The sequence below is a fragment of the Carassius gibelio genome, chromosome B5, assembly GCF_023724105.1.
Source record: "Carassius gibelio isolate Cgi1373 ecotype wild population from Czech Republic chromosome B5, carGib1.2-hapl.c, whole genome shotgun sequence".
Taxonomy (NCBI): Eukaryota; Metazoa; Chordata; class Actinopteri; order Cypriniformes; family Cyprinidae; genus Carassius; species Carassius gibelio.
This window is the reverse complement of record NC_068400.1, coordinates 40475423-40484265: the sequence shown is the minus strand read 5'-3', so window position 1 is coordinate 40484265 and position 8843 is coordinate 40475423. Positions and strand designations below refer to the sequence as shown.

Here is an 8843-nt window from a genome sequence, read left to right as displayed (position 1 = left end):
TGTGCACTGTCATTTGTTATTATATTATCAAGTGAGATTCTTGATAGTATGCTGGAATAACAATAGAGCATGATACTGTATAATGCAGAGACAAAATGTATGAAACTTAAGTCTTTAAAGCGATAGTTGACCCAAAAAATTTAAAATTCTGTAATTTACTCACACAACCTGTATTAGTTTCTTTCAGTCATGAAAAGTTGAACACAAAAGAAGATATTCTGAAGAATGCTGGCAACCATACTTCAAAATATCTAGTTTGATGTTCGATGGAAGACAGAAACCCATAAAGGTTTGGAACAATATATATATATATATATATATATATAATTATTATAATTTTTTTTTTGTGAACTAACTCTTCATTGTAAATGTGACGTACACGTTTAAAGTGATTGTTCCAGGTAAATAAGTTCATGTAACATCCCTAAGCTGTTTTGCTGTATTGTAACTTACCATGCCTTTTAGAGAGGCTTACACTCACCCATGGTGCACTGCTGGATGATATTTGAGCTGTTATCAAAACTGAAGAACCATGAGCTCCAACCAAGTCCTGTGGAGGTTTGTATGACTGAAAAAAGAAAACCATTTTTTAAATTACGTTTAAAATGAAAAAGACATTGGTGGTAGTTATCTTCAATTGTTTTGTTCATTATTCATAGTACTGTTATGAGTATAAAATACGGCAATTTTTTTTTCAATCTCTTTTAAACAGAATCAGTGAGTTCCAAGGCTGAAAATAATATTTTCATACTATTTATATTACAACACTTTTTATTTCTTTTTTTTTTGGAAGCCTTTACTGTCACAGTGGTGATCTTTTTCACACAGTCTTGCTTTGAGACTGATTTCAGAGCTGATCATAGTCAAACTTGACATTGATGTAGTCAGTTGAGATACCTTGACTTAACTTGAAATGATCTATCGAAAGCAATTGGGTATGAACTGAGAGAAAAGACTGAAATGGTAGAAGATAGGTATAGCCTAATAAAACCTATCTTAGAATTTGTAATCTTATATTTCGGCTTGGGTTACTCTGTACAAACCAGACGCTTATCAGAGAAACATGTTCCTTCCCCAAGACACAAAGCCTTAAGCTGCAGTAGGTAATTTTTGTAAATATATATTTTTTACATATTTGTTAAACCTGTCATTATGTCCTGACAGTAAAAAAATCAAGCTCCTCTGGCTCCTCCCAGTGTCCTATTGCCATTTGCAGTTATGGACCGCTCCTGGTAAGAAATCAACCAATCAGAGCTGCGGTCCGTAACTTTGTTTGTGTTCAAAATGTGGAAAAATGTATATAATATGCGAGTACACCATGAATCCATTTTCCAAACCGTGTTTTTAGCTTGTCCTGAATCACTAGGGTGCACCTATAAATAATAAGTGTTTATATTCGGACTATTTTAGATTGCTTCGGGGGTACCGCGGCGGAGTAACCCAGTACCTTTGTGATTCTTCATAGACATAAACAGAGAGAAGTAGTTCCGGCTACGATGTTCTTCCGCAAGACGCAAGCAGTTCTGTTTATTAACCGCTAGAGCGTCAAAAGTTCCCTACCGCAGCTTTACATAACATTGGGTCTTGTCTCAGCTAGCCAAAATTAGCTTATGATGAAGGCCGTAACTGGTGTTCTGTCACAAGATTAACCAGCTATTAGTATTTCGTCCCCTTGGAATTATAAGGTTCTATCTGACATTTTTGTCAAAATTGAGTTATTCACATATTCTTATTCTGTGACAATTTATTTACATTATGTGATGTTTTATTTTAAGTTGTGTACATTTTGGGATTTTTTTATTGAAAAAACACAAAAAGGTTCTATCTACAGAAGTCTATGGAACACAAAAACTTTAAAGCTCAATATCTCAAATCTACTCAGAACACAGATAGAACATTATAATTCCAAGGGGACGATTTGCCTTTATAAATGTGCCAAGCAGTCAAATGATGAAGATTGTAAAACCTGGTGATGCTTTTTTATGTTCATCCATTTCACTCAACAACAGTCCACATACAGCAGATGTAACAAGGTGACGCTGACTGAAAAACACTCAGGAAAAAGGTACACAGCTTGCATTGGCTGTGAGTCTGAACCTGCGCACGTTCCTGCGGCTGCAGTCCACATCATCCGGTAAAGTGCACATCAACCTCCCCAATATTGACACATCTCTGTCCTGGGAAATAACTGCAGTCTCTTCTGGAAGGTAGTATAGGTGAGGAGAGATGGATGTTTGATTTTTATTAAAAAGATAGTTCACCCAAAATTCTGTCAATATTTCAGTCATTATTATTTGGACCTTTCATAAGTTTCTTCATAAGTTTTAATGTTTCTTTGGCTGTTCATGGTTTCAGCAGAGCAAGGCGGCCTGAAGGAACTTGATGCAGATCTTTTGAAGAGACTACGTGAATTCACAAAGATTTCAGAGGACTCCACAGACACAAGAAGCATGGCAGTGTTGGCCTTCCTCTATATGTACCTGTCTGTTTTTGCAGAGTAAGAACACCATTAAACTCTGTATCATTTTATTAAAGCTGCATATATGCACTTTTTCCTGAGTTGCCCACAGGAGCTGGTTTAGGCTTCAGTGTTGCTTAATGTCTGCCGCTCTGCTGTCTGCTAGAGGAAACATATCATATCCTCTTACACCACAGCCAGGTAACACTTCATTACAATGGATTATGCGGCTTTTATTTAGATAATGTAAGTAAGGACTGTTCCATTTGCTTTTAACTCTTTAGAAGTGATGTACAGTCATTTATTACAGGGAGTGCTCTCCTGAAACAATCTGAAGCCTTTTGGTGTCCAGTCCAGATTGTTAACAATAAGGTTACGCCAGCCTTGAAATTCAGATGATAGATTAAGTAACCAAGGACCAGAGATGAAGTCTTTGTTCTTCGTCTGTCCTATCGAAATTTGAAAATGTGTGGTTCAAAATACACTTTCCAAAAGAAATATAGAAAAAAATGCATAACATTTAGAATTGTTTCGCTGGTCACACTCAAACACATTTAGCTGCAGTGTTTCTGCAGGTGATCAACTTTATTATTTCTTCAGCCTCTTCCTTCATTATTGTATAATAAAAATGAATAAAATAAAATAAAAAACACAAGGATTGGAATAGCTCTTTTTTAACCAATTATGATTTTATTTGAACAAAACAAATAAAAACACATATTTTGAAATATTATTACTTGTATACAGTGGCATGCGAAAGTTTGGGAACTAGCAGAATCTGTGAAAATGTTAATAATTTTCAAAAAATATGAGATCATACTAAATGCATGTTATTTTTTATTTGGTACTGTCCTGAGTAATATATTGTCCATAAAAGATGTTTACATTTAGTCCACAAGACAAAAATAAGTCAAAAGTTTGTGAACCCTTGGCTCTTAATACTGCTGTTAGCTAGATGATCCACGACTGTCTTTCTGTTTTGTGATGGTTGTTCATGATTCCCTTCTTTGTTCTGAACAGTTAAACTGTGCACTGCTGGCACATTCTGATTGGTGGAATCCCGGTATTATCAGGATGGAAAAGAGCAGAGTCAGGACAGACTTTAAAAGAGTCGCATTTTACACGTTCGTGGCATTATTAGTCAAAGCGTTACGTCATAAAAAATGAGATTTAGTTGTACTGTGTCCACCCTCTTTTCGAATTTGCTTTAAAAGAATGGTTAAAAATTCATTATTCTCGCATCACCTTCCTCCTTCCCTGCTGGAACACAAAAGGAGATGATTTAAAGAATATCCAGTTGATGTATTCAGTATGATGGCAGTACACCATGCTTCAGTATAGCACCCAAGAGTGTGAGCAAAAAAACTGTTTACAAAATCAAGGCAGATGCTGTGTATTTCTCGTGTGCTTCACACTCCTAACCAGTAGGTGGCCAAAATTCACCATTGTTTTTGTATCCCACTCAAACCAGTTGAGCACAAACCCCCTCTCTGATGATTTCATTGGTCAACTCAATTACATAGTCATCTGTCAGAAGCGTAGACATCATCAGTTCAGTTCAGAACTGAGAAACATCAATATCATGGATGGAAGAATGCAAAAAAAAATTGCAAAAAGCAAGATTTTGAGCAGCAGATGTACGGCGATATCTTTCTTTTCTAAGGCTGACAGTTCTAAATGTCTTTTGATGGGACAAGCTTAAGCAGGTAATTTTTCTTGATAAAGTGTTGTTTCCTCACCAGTGTTTGTACAGTATCTGTATTCTGTTCTCATAGTTCTTTGTGCTGTTACTTTGCAGTTTCCCTCCGTGATGAAGCCAGTTCTGGAGTCGGTCAGCGCTGTGTCCTGCGCCTGTGAACAGACTCTCACAGAGATGACCACACATGGACCTTCAGCTGAGCACTACAACATACTTGGAGGTACAATCACACAGCTTGTCCTTCACAGAGAAGGTGACACCTTTAGCAATGTGCAGTAAATGGATGTTATTGAGCATTTGTGTCAGACGTTTGTTTGAAAGTTGGCGTAGTGTTGTGTCTAGGACACATTTGAGGAACGTAATGATTTCTGTTTTGAGCAGCTGCTTTTGTGATTTAATACTGTTAAAAAATGTTTGGGGTTGATTTTTTTTAAGGAATTTCTTATACTCACCTATGCTATATTTATTTGATTAAATATTTAATAATATTGTGGAATAGCATGGCAATTTAAAATAACTGTTTTGCTTATTTTAATGTCTTTTTGCAAAAATAAATACATTTCAGCAGCCGTCCTTCAGAAACCATTCTATTATGTTGGTTTGATCCTCAAAAAACAATTCTTATTATAATTAATTGTTAAATATTTTCGTGGAAACACTGATTATTTGATGAATACAACATTCAAAAGAACTGCATAAAAAAAAAAAAAAAAAATATATATATATATATATATATATATATATAGTCTGAACCTTTCATCAATTTAATGCATCCTTTCTAAATAAAAGTACTAATATATTTTAAAGTCTTTTTTTTTTTTTATACTTAGTTTTTTTGCCATAATTGTATTTTTGTTTATCTTTAAGTGATATTTTCCAGGTGAAATGTAACTAACATTACTGCAAAATCTAGCTTGTGTCATCATTTTAGTTTTTGCATGTAAATGAGGCGGTCAGAACCTCAGCTAAGACATTTGTCATACAGTCAGACAAAAATATGCCTCTTGCATCTGTGTTATTTAATTGAGATAACATGAACTATGAGTTGTATTTTTAAAAAGAATAATAATTTCTGTAGCAAATGTAGTAAGGCAAATGCATCAACTAATATTAACTAATGAGATCTTATTGTAAAGTGATAGAATAAGTATCCACTTTAATCTTTGTAAAATGTTTCAACTTTATGCATTTTTTTGTGTATTTCTTTATTTTATTTAAATGACCAGTTATTTTTGTTGCAAGTAAAAATTATTAAGCCTGTTATACTGTATTATGACAACACTTTGATAATATAATGATAATGACATATACCGTGATAAAAGCATTAGCAATTAATTACATTAAATATAGCATGAATATTTTAATATACATTAAAAATAACATGAAAATGTTGGTATCCCTAGTAATTCTGTACAATCTGACTCATATCTATCATGTTTAGGACAAACACAAAAGGTTTTGTAGAGAGCACTCTGTATCAGGATCAGTTAATTCACTGAATTCCCTCAAAACTTGTTATATTACACAAGAGCAAAGATGCTATTCTGGGGTGAGACATGTGGCCTAGTAGTTTGTGCATTTACTCGTTGATTGTGGTGTCCATGAGGGAGATTCAAGTTTGAATCCATCTCTAACCGTAATTTTCAGAGCAAAGAAATGATCAATAGTTTTATTTAGAGAAGGCCCTGATGGATGGATGGATAATATTGATCTTTTGGAGACGTTTCTCTGTGTGTCATTTGTCTTCAGGAGCTGATTGATATAAACCAGCACCATCTGAACGAGATGGTTGTGGGTCAGTGGTCTCTGGACACACTGTGTGGGGTCACTCTGACCGGAGCAGGAGGAGGAGGCTGTGCAATCACTCTCCTACGACCAGGTACCAAACATGAACATTTTTATCTTTATCACAGAGAAATAACCGGTGCTTGACCTCTCAAACATTTTTTTCTGAGTGTTGTGGGCGGTTGCTAGAGCACTGTAATGCATTTGTGTGGACAAATGGAGAACCTTCTATCAATTCTGCTTTATTAGAATTGTATAAGTCGTTGTTGGTTTCGTATGAAATGTCTTCCTGGAACCCTACAGTGAATATTTTGGATATGCTACCTGTGGTTAATCAGTCTGATTGCTGTGAACTGTTTGAAAAGTCTTCATGAGGGTGGCCCCCTGCAGACTGCGTGACTGTTTAGAGGGATTCGTGAGCTGACTCTCACTTCTCACTCTTGACTGACAAAGCTAACAACTTGACACAGCAGCTGTCAGACTGGGCCACACTCTTTGTTTATGCCTGAAGCCACTAACGCATTGAATTTTAATCAGGATCTTAGAACCTTTAAAAACAGCCTCCGTTACAGAAGACAATGCTGAAGAAGGCGGCCTACGTTTGTGATGCCTAACAACTTGAGTATGTGACACTGTCATTTCTAGGCACAATTATGATTTTTTAAGACGTCCTCTCGCTCGTTTAATTCTCAAACAGAATTAGTCTTAATCCAAGTGTGTCCTCTCGCTCTGGGAAATGAGGTAGTTTACTACCCCAACATTATTTAAACCAAAACTGGATTCCTGTCTGTCAAAAAAGACACTGAATTCTTACTTGACACGGCAAGTGGTCTGTTTTTGTATTTTGCATGTAAAATTGCAACTAGTTACATCTTCTAAAACTCAAGAGGAACAGTATCAGCCACCTCGTGATGCACGCACACACACACACACACTGATTCTTGGGTTTCATGTTTGAGGGTTTGGCAGATTGTCAGACCACCTGCATATGGTCAGTGCCCCTGACACAAACAAATGTGATCAAGTCGTACAAATTATATTTTCAGCTGAACCGAGTAGTTTCCCAAATTTGTTTCCTGAACAATTTTTCACATGCTCCTGCCGATGAGTTGTGCTGTTTATGCAAGTGACATAAATTCAAATCCAATCCAATATAATATAATATATTATAAATAGCTTTCAGAAGTTTAAAGTTAAGTAAAATACAGTTTACAGAACTGATTTCTATTTTAAAATATGTTAAAATGTATGTCATTTTTAGCAGCCAAGCACATGATCTTCCAGAAACATTCTAATATTCTGATTTGATGCTTAAGAAACCGTTCTTACTTTCATTTATAAGAATTGTGCAGCTTAATATTTTTGTAGAAATCGTGATACACATATAAATGCTACATATAAATCTTTTTGGGTCAATTTACTATGACCTTGCTGAATTAAATAAATCATTTATCATTATTTCTTATCTGACAATATTTAGCTGAGATACAACTATTTGAAAATCTGGAATCTGTGGTGCAAAATTTGAGAAAATCGCCTTTTTAAAGTTGTCTGATTGAAGTTCTTAGCAATGCATATTACTAATCAAAAATTCAGTTTTGATATATTTATGGTAGGAAATTTACTAAATGTCTTCATGGAACATGATCTTTACATATTATCCTAATGATTTTTGACCCATACAATGTATTTTTGTCTACTGCTACAAATATACCCCAGTGATTTAAGACTGCTTTTGTGCTACAGGGTCACATATATTATATTATATTTTGTAGATGCAGAAATGACGCAAATACACAATTTAGCTTTAACTCCATGGATCACCTGTTTCATTCTGAGTGTAATGGGGATGTTTTTGTCCTTTCTGTTGACAGAAACAGATACTTCTGTGATTCAGAGCACCATTGAGGAGCTGAAGAACATTTAAAAAATGTTTGTTGTATTACTTATTACTTTCAGTGTGCATGCATTGTAAAGTTTTCTCGGCCACTAGATGGCAGCAGAGTGTAAAACAGATTTAATGCTGTCAAATTTTGACAGTGTTTATTGAATGCAAAAAATAGAGAATTCAATTAAATATGATACTAACTAAATTAATTGTAATCAATTTCAGCCTTATCATAAAAAGCTGTCATGCACATCATTATTCTTTACTGGCCCGTCTATGTATTCCCAGCAAATGCAGTATGATCATCTCATTTGCCAAAATGTTTCTCAACAGGGATCACGTTTCCGACCAGAACTAGCACAGCTTGGAGCATTTTGGACTGAGTACAGCCGTTGTATTATTGTCACTAAACCCAAAGTAATTACTTTTCAGTTCATTGCACTTGGTCAGAATATTTTGCACCGGAACGGTTTTGAAGCCAAGGAGGGGATGCTGGGACGCATTTGGCTGTCGACCAGACGCAGTCCAAGTTGATCTGTGAAGCGCGGTGATGAAATAAACGCTCTGCACTCAGAGCGGAGCACATTTCCCCACAGTCCCAGGAGAGGGGTGTAATTTTAGTGGTGTTTTGTGAGGAGCAGATAAAGAGGGCTATCTTCAGCACACAAGACCTGGAGCTAGAGAATAGGAAATGGATTTGCACTGAGATGAATGTGTTCCTGTAAACCGAAGGACAGAGCCCCTTATGTTTGAACAAGTCAACTTTGAGAAGACCCAGGGAGGTCAGAGACACCTTTAAAAGGTTTTCCACTTATTTTCTTCTATTTTTAGCGCATTTGTATTGTTTAGGCTATTTATGTTTTGTGCAGAAAAAGTGTTGTTTTTGTCCACGCAGTGAAGTTCAAAACCTGACTTTCATTGCACATTTATGTTTTAACATTCACTTGAGCTGAAACATGACTTTTAACGATGAAGCTGTTGTGTGCAGGATGCATGTCAGTTTGATTATTTTT

General features: G+C 35.6%; 1 pseudogene; it reads left to right on the top strand.

The window, feature by feature from the left end:
* The first annotated feature begins 2043 nt into the window (after positions 1-2043).
* Positions 2044-7869, top strand: LOC127958205 (mevalonate kinase-like; annotated as a pseudogene).
* The last annotated feature ends 974 nt before the right edge of the window (positions 7870-8843 follow it).